General features: G+C 32.6%; 1 protein-coding gene and 1 long non-coding RNA gene across 12 annotated transcripts in view; both read right to left on the reverse strand.

Annotated features, from left to right (window-relative positions):
• Nucleotides 1–1801: 1801 nt before the first annotated feature.
• Nucleotides 1802–15031, reverse strand: LOC130625505 (uncharacterized). 6 transcript variants are annotated; one of them, XR_008981728.1, is made up of 4 exons: nt 14971–15031; nt 6737–6778; nt 5681–5789; nt 1802–4769 (listed from the first exon to the last, which is right to left on the reverse strand). It is a non-coding gene; the product is annotated as an uncharacterized LOC130625505 (long non-coding RNA). The 6 variants fall into 6 exon arrangements; XR_008981729.1 differs by lacking the exon at nt 14971–15031 and having other exon boundaries at nt 1802–4240; nt 4577–4769; nt 6737–13767; XR_008981727.1 differs by lacking the exon at nt 14971–15031 and having other exon boundaries at nt 1802–4240; nt 4516–4769; nt 6737–13767.
• A 283-nt stretch (nt 15032–15314) lies between these two features.
• The window catches only part of LOC130625016 (uncharacterized), a 31537-nt gene continuing 27447 nt past the window's right edge, over nt 15315–19404 (reverse strand). For 4 of the 6 annotated variants that reach the window (XM_057440101.1, XM_057440100.1, XM_057440098.1 and 1 more), the window contains 3 exons: nt 16483–17683; nt 16001–16110; nt 15315–15632 (listed from right to left, as the gene is read on the reverse strand). The gene's annotated coding sequence lies outside the window, so the exon portion shown is untranslated. The remainder of the gene's footprint in view (nt 15633–16000; nt 16111–16482; nt 17684–19404) is intronic. The other 2 variants (XM_057440097.1, XM_057440099.1) reach the window with 2 other exon arrangements.

Here is a 19404-nt window from a genome sequence, read left to right on the forward strand (position 1 = left end):
TTGTGGGAAGTGTCAGTAGTATGTGTAAATAGCTGTACGGTAACTTCTTTCGCCGACACTTTTCTTACAGTAATTATTCTGGACAAAATAGACGGTTGAATTGTCTCATCCATCCTATACGCTACGATTTTTAGTTTTTAATACATAGAAAAAAAAATTAGGCAAAGTTTTTGACAGGCCTGAAAGTGATCACAGTTCCCACATTTAGAACTTTCTTCAAAATGTTAGGTTCATGTCAAAACTTACGTTCTATTTCAAATTTCCAGACAGTATATGGACTGTTTAAAACTCCTCCTAACTGCTTGTTCTGCATCTTTTCCTTTATTAGTATACAACGCTTTCTATGTAGAAAGTTATATATGACACCAAAACAAAGAAGCAAGAATCGGAAGACTTCTAGTCCGTAAATTTAAAAAACGTTTAGGTTAAGAAGATTGAAAAAAAATAGAGCAGTTGTGTCTAATACTGAAAAGATTTAGCAATATGAGAACAGGTTTAATATAAGAATCGACGGAGGGTAATATAGGGTAAGGTAATTTCTGCTATAAATACTCTTTGCAAAACTTTACTTACAAATTTTATTGGTGTATGAACAAGATAATATGCAGTTGTTTAGAATTGTTATGTTTTTAAATTTTTAAGAAGTTCGCCAGTTTTTAATAATTAGTTGCGGTCACTAATGTAAACGCATAACTTTTACTCTCTTATTTTTTATTTTTAATAATTTACTATTTATTAAGAATATATACTGAGAAAAACACACACACACACACACACACACACATACCCACATCTGCGCCTTCTGGGGACCAAAGTTAGAAAGCGCCTTCCCAGCCAAACGCGAAAGTAAAAAAATAAAAATGAAAAATACCTTTCTACATGAGGTTGTTATATATAATTGGTTTTATAGCTCCTAAACATATAATCTTACCTACTCAATAATAATAAAACGGTTTTTTAGACAGATTTTCGCATGGTTCACAAAAAAGTTGGAAAGCGCCTTGTGGGCCACATGTCAAGGTTGTGAAGTTTCAAAGTGCCTTGTGGGGACAAATATTGTTTCCCATGATAATAGCTTTCTTATATCTGTCGCGATGCATCAAGTTTGTTCTGGGGACCATGGATTGAATCCCGTTCACTGACAGACAGTATGTTAGCAATACACGAAGTAGCTTTACTTCAATTACATTACACCAATAACACTCGGCCGTCATGATGAATGGTTCGATCGTAGTGAACAATTCTCATGAATGCTTGTCTTGGCTGGAATTTCCATGACAAGCATTCATGAGAAACGCCAACGTGGGTGTTGTTAACATATTGACACACGCAGTGTAATTAGTTTGTCTGCGGCTCTGAGTTCTGGGACGGCTGAACCAATTCCGCTTACTGCCAGTCATTGTGTTAACAATTCTAAAAGTGGCTCTACTTTAATTACGTTAAAGTTTTTAATTAAACAATGTTTTTTAGGGGAACAATAAAAGTTAATCAACCTTTATTTTTTTTTCCGGGACTCGGAAAATTGAGGAGTATCCCATTGTTTTGCCAGGACTTTTGAGCGCTGTCCTTGATACTTTGAGGGAAGAAAGTGTTTGCAGAAGAAACTTTTGCGGTTTTCGCGATTTTTGGAAAATTCGCACAAGTTTATTAGCGCAAAATGTTCCAATTAGAAATGAACTCTAAGAATAATACTGCTATAAGAAAAAATTAACAAAAACTAGTTTGAATACTCGTACGATCTTTAACTTCATATAAAACGTAAGTATCGTGAGGGTTGAAGCAATTAGCTTTTCCAAAAAATGAAATATAAAATAACACATTAATACACCATTTACAGTTTTCATTTGGTATTTAATCTTAAAAGAATTTTTTCATTTACAACTATGTTTTTAAAAATAAAAAATAACTTAATACAGTACAGTTTGATCTGGTAATAATATATTTAGTAAAACACCCGTTTTAGTTCCCTCTCGAACAACTATTTAATTTAACTTTTTGGGAACAAACGTCCTTTTAATATAACTAGTGAGATGCAAATGTTCTGTGCGTTTAATAAACTTAAACTATCTAAACTTTCAAAATAACTACCGGTCAACACTATAAAATTTATATCAGAAAACAAAGCCTAAAATTAATAGACATTTCCTGAAGCTTTTTAGTCACTGGGAGAATGTGATACTTGAATTTCTAAAAACTTGATAGAGAAATTTTTAAGTTCACAAAGCAAACATATATATATAAATAACCTGCTAAAACGATGAGCATAAATCATGATTATAAGAACCAACCTAGAAAGTCTTTTGGTGCTGATTTTCTAATGAGCTACTTTAACGACATTGAAAATAATAAAACGGGTGCAAGTACAGTTTTCATTAAAAGTGACGAACCTCATAATTTATCTTCTACAAAATAAACGTTTATACAGGTTAGAAGTTCTTGGCTCAACCACTATACATTAGACTCTTTATTCATTTGAATTCAGGGCCAACACACAGCTATTGAAATCAAGAGGGTTACATTAACAAGACGGTGCAAACTCAAAGTCGAACCGAGGCGCAAAGAAAATCTGCCTTTAAACGCCCTCTTTAAAATTTAAATCAAATTTTTAAGCGCTCAGTAAAGTAGATTTTACAACTTCGTGAATTCGATAACGGAATGTTCCAAATAAATTAAATTCGAATTATAAGAAGTCAGCCCAAAAAGAATTTCTGCCATAAAAGTCCTACGAAAAGGACTTTTCGTAAAAGACTTGTTTTTTATTTTCCCTTCGTTTCTCTGGACCACGCTCCCGACTCAACCCTCCCTATTTTTTACTTATAAAGTAATCAATCTCAATATAGTGTGTGACAATGAAAATAATATTGTACAATATAGTTTTGAAAGTTGCCGATGTTTTAGTAAGTAGACATAACACCTTTCAAAATGTTTGTAAATTGGCTGCGAAAACTGTGAAACTTTGGCCAAGAAAGGGAACAAATTTCTGTCAGACCGGTAGGAGTATGAAACTATAAAACTATACAGCCTGTTTTAAATTTTTGTTTGCTTTAAGACATTTTGCGTTTCAGGTACTTTGAACGTCAAAACAAGCATATGCGATGGAGTCTAATAATGGCACATTTATAGTCTTGTCATTTGACAGCCATGTTTTTGTTTCTACACTTCCCAGACCTCACACAATATTTTACTACTGTGAAAATCATCACACCAACCCTTTTATTACACAACAAACAACAATAGAGAACGTACAACAATTGAAAAATTAGAAAAAGAAGTACGCAATATTTTAATTTTCTTTATAAACTTGTTTTGTTTGTTTAAAAAAAAATCTTCCCTTGACTGTTGCAGATGTAAGTGTACACAAGAAGCACTTCTTTGAAGTAAAAAGAAAGTAAAATTTTCATAGTTTCGGACATTAATGATAATTGTGAAAGAAACACTTTTAGAAAACTTTATTCAATTGAGGAAGTATATATTTCATTGTGTGGCCAGGGTCGCGCTAAATAACGCACTTACTTACTACATGTACTATGGGCGTATTGTCATGACTTTTTTTACAGGGTAAAAAACATACAGGACAAGACTAAAGCATTTTAACTTACCGTAGAGACTTTTGGTGCAATCGTAATAGGCATCTTGGTGTTTTTATTCTAAGATGAATTTTATAAGAATATTACAAAAATGTTATAATTTGTTGTTTCTTTCTTTATAACTAACTAACTAACTAACTGTTCTCCAAGGAAGATTGCTTAACAACAATTGATTAACAAGAACGAACAGACAGAAATGGACTCTGCCATTAACTTCTATAGGGCGCATTTTCGAATTACAAAACGCCACTGCGCTATCGTTGACGTATTTACCTAACCGCTCTGAGAAGGTTCCGTCAATACTATAATCAAAAAAAAATGTGAGAGTAGAAACGAGAGAATGATGTACGTCTATTATTCTCGCATGAAAATTTTTCCAAATTCTAGTTTAACGAAAAAAAAGTCGGCAAAAAGTGACTAAATTTTGTGCAAGTGAACAACATTTTTGCCGACCAAAAAATTCTTACTGACTTTTTTTACCGATAAGGTATATAATACTTACCAACATTTGTTGAAAAAAAACAAGAATGAACCAAATTTAGCGTTATAGCGTTGCTGCTTTTTTTCTTCTTCCTCGGCGCTAATAAGTTCCCCAGGATACTCCAATAAGAACTCCCCCTTCGTAAAATTCTTTTCTGCGAAAACTCCGAAACCTAAAAAATTATTTTAACTTAATTAGCTACTTTGTACATTGCGAACTTGCTGCCTGGTAGTAAAGCAAAACTACATTTACTAAACAGAGTGCAATTCGCGATTAATTTTTAGTTAGTAGTTTATAAAAGCGAACGAAATAAAAGAAAACAGGGTAATAAATGTCCTTTGTGCCACGTTAAATCCAGTGTCGCAGGGGCATTTTTTTGAAAACACGTTTTTTTAAAAAGGAACATAAAAAATAACTATATTATTTCATAATCTCTTTAAAACACACCAATTTTATCTAAATTTAAGGCATTTTCCGGCAATTAAGAGGTAATGATTAGACACTGAACTGCTAATAGAATGATTCAAAAGATATGTCTTCACTGGGTGTTATTTGCGACAGTTTTTGCGACAAAAAGTAGAAACCAATTCAACTTTTTGTCATGACGACAATCGCGACCAAACCAATCAAATTCCAGTATTTATGACGATCGTCACAAAAATCATCTAGTGATCGTCTATGATTTGCAAGCAGCACAATAGCTAAAAAAATAAATCAAGTAACCATAGACAATATGTCTTAACAATAAAAAAGTAAATTTTCACGATTTCATAAATTGCACTCTAAAGGAGTTACGGATTAATTTGTACTTATAAAGGGCGTCGTTTCAATAGTATCTCATAATCATTCTATTAAGGACAAAATTTGTATAAACAGTTACAACTGTGCGCAAACTGCAGTGTTCATGAGGTTAAAGGATATGTTATTAAGCATTTGAATTGACTTAGAATTTTTTTTTTCAAATTACGTAATTTTTATTGAACTTGTCAAATTAAGCACAGCGAAAACACGTGTTGATCATCCACGAAATTAAATGCCCCGAAAACTTTAAAAACCACCCAAACTATAAAATTTTATTGTACTTTTGCTGTTGCCCCATTTAGGTTTATTTCACTTTGCAATTAAGGACAAAGAGGTCACGTGTTCTAAAAAGGGGAAAATTAATGGGGAGATTATTTTGCAAAATTTCTTAAAATTGCTGGATAATTTTTCTTCCCTGAATTTTTCGTCCGCCGAGATACTGTATTCCATTGTATTTTGCTTCTGCTAACTTTAAAATACCTCTTCTACTAATTCCTTGAAATTCTATCTCCCAAAAATAAAGGTTATATTATTAATACAAGAAATGCGTAGTGACTAATTTTCTTTCGTTGGTAAACTTCCATCCGCAAAAACTTCTACACCATTTTTCTTTTAATTTCTTCGTACTTCACAAAAATTAATTCCGCAAAAATTAATTCCGCAAAAATATACTCCGCAAAATGAAGTATTTGGGGACTACTCATCCGCAAAAATATGGTTCGCAAAAATTTATTCCTCAAATAATTTGTGCGCATAAGATAATTGTTTTTGGCATTTAAGAATGTGTGGTTTTTTGTAATACTCAGCATACCTATTTCTTTATTTATGTAATATTTTCTCAACCCGTCCTGATCTACACCTTTCGTTACATGAGCCACTGCCACTTCATTATGATCGATTTTGGCTCTCTTTCTGCGACCCTACAATATTAAAATACTCATATTAACACTATGCCCAAAAAGTTTAATCTTATTAAATTTTATTTCTTTGGAGATAGAGTGCACAAGACAATCTTAAAGAAGAACGAACAATGTGTTTTTTAGTTGTTTTAAAAGCAGTAAATTGTGCTTTTTGCTTTATTTTTACATTATTTTTTGTAGTTATCGAGTTATTAAGAGACAAAGAATATAGATTGAGTTAAACTGTATTCGAGTTATCCGGCGTAATTATAAAGAGTTTGATAAGCAAAACCCTTAGGAAATCAAAAAAAGTTTAAATAGCCCATATTCGAGTTAAGCGGCACCTACTGTAAAAAGAAAATTGTTTCTTAGCAGTAAATGTAGATTCGCTTGATTTTGTTCTTATAATCTTTAAAAAAAATTCTTTGCAAAATGTCAGATTCAACATTCCTATAAACTGGGTTCTGATTAAAAAACGTATATACCGTGGAGATTTCACTCTGGTTTTACCAAAAACAGCAGTAGTTTAAAATTATGTAAAATGTTTCTCAATAATCAGTGTCTCAAGAGAAGGCTATAGGCCGCATAAAGGAAAGCAGTAAAAATCTTTCTCAATAAAATATCCCCTAATTTACGATCTTACAGGCGATATATCAATCGGAATAAAAATATTAGTAATAGCAATAACATGAATTTGAGAGTGATTTGTGTTGTTGGGATTATTTTCGAATTAAGATTTTCACGGTTCTGATAACTTCCTAAAAATCTATTTTTTTGCAATAAATCAAAAAAATATTTTCCTTTTATCGATATTGATAAAATACGTTGTACAATAACACTTCCGCCAATCAAACGGTATTCACATTTTACAATTTTATAAAACCGGGTAGTGGTATCAGAAAAAATTAAAATCAGTCATATATATAATTACAGCATGTAGAGCATTTCATTACTGATCTAAGCCTAACCTGTCTACAAGCCATTAAGATTGATAATTGAAAACTGGGATTCTATGAGAAAAAAAAGAAATAAATTAGGTGTCGTAAACTGAACACATATTTTATACTGTAGCAAGCGTAATTTGGTGTCGGAGTTCAATATTATTTCAGATATTTGAATTTTAATATACATATTACTAATTTAGACAATAACTATATAACTTTGTTGTCATTTCATTGGTTTCCATACTTTGTTTTGCTAAAAAATAAACTGCCTACCACATTTTTTTCAGCAAATAATTTGTACCTCACTAATTATTTGTGGAAGAAAATGTGGTCATCCGCAAAAATTTCTTCCACGATAAATTTGTATCCTTAAGGTGTTCTCCATATATAGAGTTTAGCTTAAAAAATAGCATTTTTGAAAGAAGTAAAATAAATAAAAAACTGGGACTTTGTGAAGAACAATAAATCGTTTTACATACATCTTTCACAATTCTTTGAAAAGCTTTAAATTATATTTATACCATTATATAGGTGTTTAAAAATGCTTTTTAGTAATGTATAAATAAAAAAACTTCCATTTACTATTGCCAAAAATATCGCGATTTATAAAACCAAGCTCAAAAGGTATTAAGGTATACTTTAGTTGTTTCAGGATTGGCAAAAAACCTGTTTTATACACATTTTATTCACATTCTCATACAATATTAACAAAAAGCTGAACATAACGCCTATACAGTACTTTCACAGGCAACAATTTTTCTTCCTAAATATATATATTGTCTTTGTTAAAACACTATGGAGCTCATTAATCAACCTGATATATACAGAGATTCAGCTACAAAAGTTTACAAATCCTAATCTATAACAATTCTCTGCAATTATTGATGGTGCACAAAGCAGGTATAGGCAAATTAAATTTTAGGTCAACAGATTTTTACAGAATTAACGTGAGAAAAATGAATTTGAAAGACTGAGGTAGCTGCTTCTGGGACATATATTTTAATAATATAATACAACAGTCAGGGAAAACTTTCAAATATGCCGTTACTATATGCTGTTAAGTATCAATTAAGCATTTGGTACATCCTATAAGCAGCAAATCACTTATATATTTAAACCATTAAAAACAAAATACTTTAAAATTCATGCACTAAGTCTCTTGTTTCTTTTGGTGTGCAGAAGAAAAGTATGCGTGCCCACCTCCAATTATTTTAAAGCAATAAAAAAATTTGATGTAGGGAACACATGCTTAAATAGACGACAATATCCATCTTGCTTTCATTTAACCAAAACCGCATGTACAGGCAATGGTGACAAACCGCAGTGTGGTATTAAAATTTTCAACAAAAGCCTAAAGTACTTGTGACTTATATATATAAGAACCTTGAAATTATTTATATTAAATTTTTGCCGGCACTTTATAACGGCACTACAACATCAAAAAAAACAAAAAGTCGAACAGCATTATTTTAAATCAGTTATGTTACTTGTTCTGATAGTCACGACTTCCATTTCAAAAATATCTCGTTTTCGCAAGAAACAACTTTGAATCAATTATTCCTATACCTTGGCTGAAAGCATGCTATCTTATTAACCGTTTGTTAAATAAACATGGTTTTGCGTACAATGCTAAATTTTAAGATACTCTCTAAGTTTAACCCAGCATATTTACACTGTAATTTCCTTAAGGTGTACTGGGTGTTCAATTTAAAGGTATATATACTATTTATACTGCAACAGTATATTTAAAAGTTTTCTCTGACTGTACAAGGCAAGATCAAACTGCCGCTATTTTTTATTGTGTAAAAAATATGGAGCAACTTTGAAATTAGTACAAAAAAATCTTGGTTATATATCATGTAAAAGCTGCAACTCAGATAGACAAATACACAATATAATCATGTCCACTCTAAAAAATAAAATTTCTATATGCACTTGCTTTTGATGCTAGCTGGCAAAATGCCTGGAAAATTAACATAAACTTGAAGATGGATAAATAAGAAATTCTTGTCCTTGTATTATAAGTGCATAGTAACTCAAGAGTAACTGCCATGACTTAAATAAAATACTTAGCTTGCCAGTTAGCTTGTAGTTAGTTATAGCTAGCTATATATTAAAGGGAAAAAATTCATCTTGAAGTCAATTTTCAGCAAAAAAAAGGAAGCGTAAAAAAGGCTGCCTAGAGAACCAGTTGGAAAGTAAAAATATCATACCTTGAGTTCCTCAATCTTTTAGCCAATCTTTTAGTTTTCCGACTGTCAGAGATGAAAGTGAAGTCGCGAATATGTACTGCAACAACGGTCCCCACAAGGCAAGTGTGTAAATTTACACATCAATCCCAACCATGCTACCTATGGTCCCCACAAGACCGTGTGTTAAATTTCACAATGGTCACAATCGAAGTTGTGCAAATAACGCGGGATATGTGCATATGTTTTCATGACTTTAAAAGGCTCTGCTTTTTTTCTTTGTTTTTCTTGAACTTCGCCATACTTGTTGTCATTTTGAAAATTTGTTTACGGCAAAAGTGCTGACTAAGCGCAATCTGCTGCTTTCGTACTTTACAGAACGTTCGGTTTACGACAGACCCAATCCAAATCCCTGGCCCTTTCTTATTTAATTTTTTGACTTGAGATAATATGCCCTAAAGGACCACTAAATATTACTCGTATTAATTTCCGCTATAAATCATAAAAATTGTGAATGGAGCATAATTCTGCGCGTTATTAATTTTAGAAATTTTTATCTTATTTTATTATCTTAAAGGGGACAAATTTTTGGCGTAAAAAAAACTTGGCGGAATTGGCAGATTTAACAAAAAATCCGCGGATTTTTTGTTAAATCTAAATGTTAAATCCGCTAAATTAAATTCCTCCAAAATTAAACTTTATTACAGTCTGTCAATTTAAATCCCTGCCGAAATGATATTTTTTTCGCTATCCGTCGATTTCTTCGTGTTTCTGCAAGAAATTCTCGTTCCCAAAGCTCTTGCATGAGAAGATTATAATTGACGACGGTATTGGCGACGAGCGACTTTCTTTTTTATCTAAGTTATTAATGTAAAAAGTCGATTGATTTACAAAGAAACAAATAAGAATACATACGTTTAAATTTTTTTCGTCATCCGTTCAATTAAATTCCTTCAAAATTAGTTATTTTCGTTATCTGCTAAATGTAATATTTTTTGGTATCCGCCAAATTAAATATCGCTAATTCCGCCAAATTTTCCTTCGACCAAATTTTCTTCCCGCCAAAATTTGCTCCCTTGAGAATAAATTTAGCCACGGAGCAAATATGATTTCTAGGAATTCGTGGCACTTTTCTGCTAACGATGAGTTCAGCTGTGATTAAGTAGGTACTTTTACGTTCACACTATGGGCCGAAGTCTTAGCGGTCTCACTATGCAGAACTCATCGTTATCCCTAGTGACAACCAAACTCTACTGCCTATTGTTATATATCTCACAAAAACATTTAACATGCACGCTTAGGGCCCATTTATGAAAACATCACCTTTAGCATACACGCCTTCTGGGGAACATTTATGAATATCTTACTTTTAACACACAATCCTAAGGCCCATTCATAATAACGACACACACGCCTAATGGGGACCATTTATGAAAACGTTATTTTTGACACACACACACCTTTTGGGGACCATTTATGAAAACGTTTTTTTTGACACACACGCCTTGTGGGGACCATTTATGAGAATGTTATCTTTGATACACACTCCTTATATGACCATTTATGTAAAGGTCGCATTTGAATCACACACGCCTTCTCGGGACCATTTTAAAAATGTCACATTTCATACATACGCCTTGTAGGGACCATTTTGAAAATGTCACATTTGATACACACGCCTTGTGGGGACCACTTTGAATATGTCACATTTCAAACACACGCCTTCTGGGAACCATCTATTAAATGGTCACCATTTGATACACACGCCTTGTGGGGACCATTGTGAAAATGTCACATTTGACACACACGCCTTGTGGGGACCATTTTGAATATGTCACGTTTCGCACACACGCCTTGTGGGGATCATTTTGAAAATGTCACATTTGATACATAAGCCTTGTGGGGATCATTTTGAAAATGTCACATTTGATACACACGCCTTGTGGGGACCATTTTGAATATGTCACATTTCGAACACACGCCTTCTGGGAACCATCTATTAAATGGTCACCATTGATACACACGCCTTGTGGGGACCATTGTGAAAATGTCACATTTGATACATAAGCCTTGTGGGGACCATTTTGAATATGTCACATTTCAAACACACGCCTTCTGGGAACCATCTATTAAATGGTCACCATTGATACACACGCCTTGTGGGGACCATTGTGAAAATGTCACATTTAGTATTCTACTACGTGATAGCTTAGTAGTGATAGCTTTGCCTGGCTGGAGAAACGGATGTACGGTATAGATATACCTTATGTTGATTAGCTAATTTTCGCGAAGGGTTTTTGATAAGACAAGAATCCTGGGATTACGCCTATAGTTGTCAGGTAAAAAAGATACACATTTTGTGATATTTTTTAACCAATATAGATTTTATTTTTGCGAATCTAACAGTATTTTTACAGTATTTTTATTGAAATAAGGTACTTTTTCAGGGCTGTAGCTGACACCTACATCTTCATTTATTTTTGGGAGAGGACATGGAAAAAATTTTGAGATTTTAAACTTGATGTTGGGTAAAAACGCTTCATCTCTGCACAGGTTTCTTTCATATGAACTGACGAAAAATATTGCTACCGCCTTCCTTTTCAAATACTGATAGAATATGTTAAAATTTTAAAATTCAATTTTTAGATTATTATGGTAATATCAAATCAACAACAAAAATTTAACTCAACGCATTTTTCACAGTATCAATTGCAAAGTTGTAAAATCCTACTGAAAAATAAAAAAATAAGAGCAGTTCAGCCAGAAGCTCCTGGCTTTTATAGAAAATTGTACTTAACAGCTGAATTTATATGGAATATTTAAGCTACAGATTTTACATATAGTATATTTTTTAAAAAAAATGTTAAAATTTTCACTCGATATTTTTAAAATTAATCTGGGAACTTCTGGAAGCCTGAAACAAAACTTGTTATGTATAATATATATATACTAGTCGTTAGCCCGTGGAAAAATCCACGGGTTCGCCCGTCGCAGCTACCATTTTGCGTGACAGACAGACAGACGGACGGACATTATAATATAGATAATATATAAAATTGAAGATTCTAATATTTTTGTATAAAAACAACTTTATAAAAACACCAGCCTCAAATTTTGCTAAAAAACAAACAGCCCAAGGCTCAAATCATCGGTTTCAAAAAAAAGGAGAAAAAAATAGTAAATAAAATAAATAAAATAAAATAAATACAACCCTGGAAAATAAAAAAAGAATCAATGTATGTACCTCTCCTGCAATTCTCTCTTAAGCAATTGTTTTTGCTTGGGGTCGTTTTTGATAGTTTATAAACATAATTATAAAAGTTGAATTAGCAACAAAAAAACCCAATTTTTTTATATAAAAACATAAATTCCAGAGAACTTTTAAAAAAGTATATAAATAAAAAACAAAATAATAATATTAATGAATTCTGCAGAACAACAACAAATCAGGTTCGAAAAGACTCGAAAAAGTAGAACAGCTAGCTTCAAGAAGGATTTTTTTGGTTCTTTAGAAACAACTCATAGTACTAAGATATGTACGAAATTAAATGAGTGAGTAGTATAACGTGCCAAACGCCCTAAAATGTTTTAACATGCTATTTTTTGATATCTCTAAATCGTGTCGCGGTTTAATTTATTTTATTTATTAATAAATAAAACTTGACGGCAAAATTCCAGTGCACTGGACGTGGATATTTTTTTTCCGATATTCATTACTTCATTAAAGAAAATTAACATGCAAAAATTAGTCCACGCAAAGAAATCTTCTACAATCACTTACAGAGAAAATATACTACTAACTACTGAAAATAAACTTGATGGTAAAAAATTATACGAAATCGGTCGAATAAATACAAAAGTAGGACTGCTTCCTAACACATCGACAGGAAGGAAGGTATTCTAGTAGTTTGAAAGGAAGAATGATAAAATGTACACTTTTCGATTTGAGTCTTTTAAATACGTGTTTTTCTACGTATAAGATAGTCACAAGGAATAATCATAAATATAGGTAAGAAATAAGAAGTAGTTTGGCTACTAGAAAGTGTAGTAACCCGAGTGGACACGAGCCTCCAGACTGTTTTTTTTTGGGTCTATGAAGTTTATACTTTCCCATTGAAAAAGTATGCAGAAGTATTAAGTTTTTGAAGTATATATTGATTTTACTTTTAAGCTTACAAGACTTTATATGATAATAAACCATGATAAAGGTAAAATAAAACCAGGAGACACTCCTATATATATGTTGAATTTAATTTTAGACGCTAAGTCCTTAGAAGCAACATAACTAATTTCTGCTGCTGCTACTTAACAAATCATTTCCTGCATATCGTTTAAAATTTGAAACAGTAAAATCTGACCTGAGCCTGGAACTTCTTATTTTTTGAGCCTTTTTTAGCCTGATTTGTTCGCTTCAGAATAAAGCTTCATTTTGTTCTTATTTATGAATTTTTTGAGTTTCTAAGAAAAACACAAGAGCTCTTTGCTTTGAGATCAACCTCTGGCCCCATCTGGTCACGTGATGCTTCTCATTGGTCTACTTGATTTAACATAAACAAATGGCAGCTTATGTTATATTTTTAAGCATAAATTTGGCGATTTAAATCTAGCAAGAATATAAATTGGCTATACTAGGTAGCGTTAAAGCACACTTGGACGACCACCCTTGTGTAAAATGTTTAATCATATGGTCATATCTTGCGTTATCTCGAACATTTTCTCGAACAAATTTAATTCAAAAATAGGAAAGGAAAAAAGGTCAGGCGGCTATAAGAATTGCAATAAAAGACAACAAAAGATTATGTCTTTAAGAAAATGTACGCCCAGAATTTATTTAGAAAATTAAAACAAATTGAAGCATAAAGTATTCCAAAATACCTCCTTGAGCTTTAAAACACTATTGTAAAAAGAGCAATTTAATTTTTAATTTCTTTCCCCACTTTACACTCGCTAGCAAATTTCCAAGTAATAGAAATATATGCCTTTATAAAAAAATTGTTTTGGTTAAATTCATCAATTAAATTTCTTTCTATAGCAACTTGAAGACGGTGTAACCCGTGATGATGTATAACCGCTACACTAACATACTCGTTCACACAAAAACGTTAAAAAGTAATAAACGGTGTGGATAATGTACTGTGAAATACAAAGCCCGAGATCAAAAGTACCGACCGAGCTTGCGATATTTGTACTCTTAACTAAGGGCATTTTATTTTAAAGTGCAACACCAAAACCGCTCAGCAATTTTGAAATAATTCATACGATTTTTGGCCAACCAGAGCGCGCAAAAATCCGTCGTTTATATCTTTCAAAGTATTTCTTACATATCGACATCGAAGAGATAAGCGTCGGGACTCCTGGCTAATGGAACCAGGAATATTTCTCCCATTAGCCAAATTTCTCAGCGAATCTTACGCATTTTTTTGCAATTCACCCATCAGCATCACTCTAAAATGCAGTAAAATTCCAAAACCTTGGTCAAGAGCACGGTTTTGATTTTTGTGTGCAAAATAATAAATTATGATTCCGTTTTGCAGGAACAGGGAACGGCACAATCTCAAATAATTTTAGAAATAAGAACACAATTAGCGGAGAGAAAAGTAAATCTTTTTTGTAAGAACCATTTTATAAGAACACGAGCCCAATATTTTGCTAGAAAATAAGAACAGAATAAGGTTCAGGTTCAAATCATTGCTCTCAAAGGTAAAAACAACACGCTTCAGTTCATATTTTCAAGAACTTTCTTTTTACCAAAATTATGATTTCTTTTTCCTTCTTACATAAATTGTGAAAATTAGTTGAATAAAATTAAGCAACCATTAAGCAACTTTAGATCTACATATTGACTAAAAAATCTTAAGTTGCCTATTAAAAACAAAACAAAACGTGCAGGAATCAATGCGTTATCAGAAGAATCAATTAACACAAAATTTTCAATGTAAACAAACTTAGTGGTAATAAGCATGTATACACATTATATCTATCCACACTTGTAAACACGATCTGATGAAGTGTTAGTGGCGCAGCAGTCAATTAGAATTAGCAACTTTTTCCCAGAACCTTTTTGCCTACCTATACTTTCTGGTGAACATGGTTGGTCGTGGTTGAGTAACCTCGTTCCTAGGGACATTTTACGGATATCAGAGACGGCGCAAATAAATTTATTTCTTCGCGCCGCAAATGATATAAGAAAAAAAAAATGGCCCTGTCAACGAGATTGGTTGTAAAGGAAAGTCCTGGAAACTAGGTTATAAAAACTTAAGATATTAAATGAAATCTATGTAATAAAACTTGCAAATAGTCATGGGATTAACTCTTCGCGGGACCTTTTCTGAAGAAAGAATACTTGCCCGGTCATCATGTTAAGGAAGGGATAAACTCTGGACACAAAACACAAACAATAGGATGACGAGCTCTTAGACAACATTATATCAAATTGCTGAGAAAACCTTTATGAAAATTACATACAAAATGTAATAAAAACGTCTCCTCTACGTAATTCCGCATCTGTGTTACTTAGAAAACAACACAACCGTGTCGACTGATGCATATGTCATATCATTAAAACACGCTCTTCATACATTGCGGTATCCTTGTCAATTTCCACTATGACAATGCGATTTCAATTATATCAATAGTCTTTCCTTTATTAACTGTTTTTGCAGATTTCGCTTTCTTTAGAATCATAGGCTACTTGTTTCCTTTTGAGAGCAGTATAGTTCGATCAGTGGATTCTAGGAGAAAAAATGATATATCAGATACGACAGATAAAAGATGTGGGTTAAAATTGGTGTACAATTTTAAGTGATTCTAAAAATAGTTTAAACCTTTTTAGCCTGGGTTGTATAGACAACAAAACACAAGCTATTTTTATTACAGGACATAAGCAATTTTGTTCATTCAGGAAAAACTGGCAATTCTCTGGTGCATAATCGATTATTGGTTTCACGTTTCACAATGCAGTCTAGTTAATGGTCATGTACAATTTAATTACTGGTCTATTAGTGAAGATAATAATTTAAATGTTATCTACTTTACCATGTGTTTTTCCATTATAGAAACACATAGAAGGTATGGCTTAAGGGTTTCAAGATCAACTTACTACTTAATAAACCGTGCCTCGACTGTTCCATGTCACATACCAATTAACAACAAAGAATTACTGGTTTTCCTTGGCAATATGTCCGTTTGTTTGTTCAACAGTCCCATACGCTAGACAAAAATTTATTATTATTAATTCTGAAAATAGTGCAACAACTAAGATGCGTCAACAGAGCAGAACACTTGTAAGGTGCAATTTATAATCGGGAAAATAATCGGGAGACTATTGCGGAAGAATGTGTTGGGGTTCAGCTTCACTGCAAATATAAAATAAATTAATTGATTAAAAAAATATATTTTTTTTCATTGTGTATTTTAAAAATATTTACATTTTATACTTATACTTAGGTCGTATTTTGATTAGTTTCACTAATTTCATAAGTATGGCTATAGGATCGATATTCTCAGAGACCATTTTCCAAAAACCGTAAAAAAAATTTCCGCGAACACTGTGAAAGTTTAATTAGTTGCATAGTCGCTTACTTAGTTTGTGCGTATCATGTAATCGGCTACATATTTTCCCGAAATAGTAGGCATACCGATGCCAGATACCTGACCGATGTCGGATCCCACGGATACAGGATATCTTTGCCTTGCCTGCCCTTGCCTTGGCTTTTCTTTACCTTTATGTTCGACACAAAAATAAAAAATTCGACAAAGGCCCTCATCAAGATTTCCTTACACCATAGAAATCACTAATATTTTGCGATTTCTTCACGGTAATTCTTCAATATTTTATTGGCTAACGATTGGCCAATCGTAGACTCCTGATTTTAAGAACGTAGGACAATTTTGCTAGACGCTTATACAACGGAGCTCGTTGGAATTTTTCCCCTTCATTATCCAGTCACAATATGGCTACTTTTAGTGATCCAAAACTATTTTGAAGGATGGGTGCTCTGTTGTATTGTCTCATACCTATTTTTCGCAACGGTATTAAATCCGTAACTTTTCTTAGCGATCAACGATATGCATGACTTTTTTTGAATTTAAGTCTTGTTGTATGAAATCAGGTAATCTTTTTTCAATACCTTTTTGGGCGCTATGCGATTATTTACAGCGAGAAGACGCGCTTCATATGTTCCATCCAGAAGTTTTTAATGAGCATAGATAACTGCACTATATGGCTCCACTGATCCATCGGAAATTATTACTAATGTTGGATTTCCAATAGCGTTATTAGGTTTAATGCGCCGTTTGAATTCAATTCATCCAAAAGAGGAATCTCCTAAAAAATGAGTCCCATCCTAGTTTTTTGTCTTGTACCCAAAAGTTTGCGTAGCATTATTTTGTCTCATACCGTTAGGGTGACAATATGTCCAGCAGATCGTAATACGAATTAACGTATGACAGTAAAATCCGTTTTGTAGTATGAGGTGGGAAACCTTTAACCATTGTTTTCGGGTGAAACTGAAACATATCTTTTTCAGGATCATATAGCGTCCGGAGTACTCAATCTTTTTTCCCGTCTTCCCGTCCTCTCTTACTGACCTCTGAACAGGTTCCTTTTTGCTTTTTACTCACGCCCGACTTTACTCACTCTTCTATTTTGAATCCACCACTTTCAATAATCGTTTCAATTTAATTCATCATTGTGTCAACAAATACAAGATATAAACAACGTTCTGCTTCTACTCCTTCGTTCTAAGTGATCTCTATTAAGGGTTTTGAAGCTGTGTTGTCACTAATAAGAACAAAATAAAAACAAATCAGATCAAAAAAGGCTCCAAAAAAAAAAGGACATCCTCAAGTCAGATTTTACTGGTTCTTATAAAAAAAGCGTATAGTTTGTCTAAAAAATTATTTTGTCCGACAGTATGGAAATTTCCTGTCTTTTTCGCCTCTCAATTCGAATCAAAATCAAAATTAAGACGACAAAATTAAAATATCATTTTTTCTGATTGCAATATTTCCTACGAGAGGGAAATGTGTGTGTTTGTCCCCACAAAACAGATTTTGGAATGTGACATCATACACACGTGGTCCCCACAAGGCATTAAATTTACATTTACATGCCTTGTGAGAACCCCTGTCCTAATGTTGTTTTTTATCATTAGAGGGCTTTTTAAAGCATTTTTTGGTCAAAAGCCTTGTGGGACATGTAATTCGGTCCCCACAAGGCAAATGGTCCCCACAAGGCTCTTTCACGCACCACATTGGTCCCCACAAGGCGCTTATGTGCACACACACACACGAGCTACTGCTAAAAATTAAAGTTGAAATGACGTATCTGTGCTTCAGTTAAAGTTACTAAGAAACATAACCTCACAGTTGAAACAATATAATGGGGAAAAGATCATCCTATTTTTCCATTACAACTATCACCAGGTTGCCGTTTAACTTTGTTCAATTAAATTTAAGTTTCAAGAAAGGATGTAATTAATTTTAATACGGTTAGATATTGATACTTCCTGCTGCATAAACTTATAGTAAATGACAGTGGAAAAATGAAGTTTTTAATACTATTTAGCCTTATCTTCTCGAGGCTACAAAAATTTCGTTTTAGGTCAGGTCGATTTCATAATTTCGAAGAGGAGTCTTTTTGTTTTATTTATTATTTATACATTTATTATTCAAAGGCACCAAATATGTTAATGCTTATTATAATTATTATTGTTATAAGTTTAAATTGCTGATCTTAAAAATAAGATCAGGACACTATTTATTTTTTTACAATGTTTAAATTTTAAGGAAATGTTGTTATAGTATTTACAGAATTATCATTTGAAAAAAGAATCAATCTACCTTAAAAGTAAACTTTATGGGTATTTAAAATCGGAAAATTAAATACCCAATAAACAAGCTAGATTCTTTGGCACGAAGTTAACCTTGAACGACTGCATAAAAGTTGCCGAGTACGATTTTATAAACAGATATTTCTCCACCAAAATTGTTGAAAATCGTTATTTCTTAAACAACAGAGATTAAAAGATCATTCTGCAAAATCTTTGAACAGCTGGGTGTGGTATCTCTTACAAAACTACCTTTTCTGTCGGGAAAGGAGTTTTTAGACTTAATGTCCCGGCGCGGTGCAGAAAAACGACGACATTCACCACCAAATAGGCCACCCACCACCCATAACATCAACCACCAAATGGGCTTAAGGCATCATAAGGTTAAAAGGCCTCTGGATTGGTCAAAACGTTAATCGACGATGGACCCTAAGCTGTACGCAGATTTATCCTTTACATGAAAGAAGATGTGTACTATTGATCTACAACATTACCTCAAGGTCATAAATTAATGCGGGAGTTAATTAATGCAACATAAATTAAATAAATAACTGATAACAAACTTTTAACTAATGTTTAAATTAAATCTGACAAATTACGAAATATTTGAAAAACTTGTCTGTGTTTGTTCCTAGGTAGCAAATGCTAATACCGATGATAAGCGTCAAATAAT

The sequence above is a fragment of the Hydractinia symbiolongicarpus genome, chromosome 14 (assembly GCF_029227915.1).
Source record: "Hydractinia symbiolongicarpus strain clone_291-10 chromosome 14, HSymV2.1, whole genome shotgun sequence".
NCBI classification, from domain to species: domain Eukaryota; kingdom Metazoa; phylum Cnidaria; class Hydrozoa; order Anthoathecata; family Hydractiniidae; genus Hydractinia; species Hydractinia symbiolongicarpus.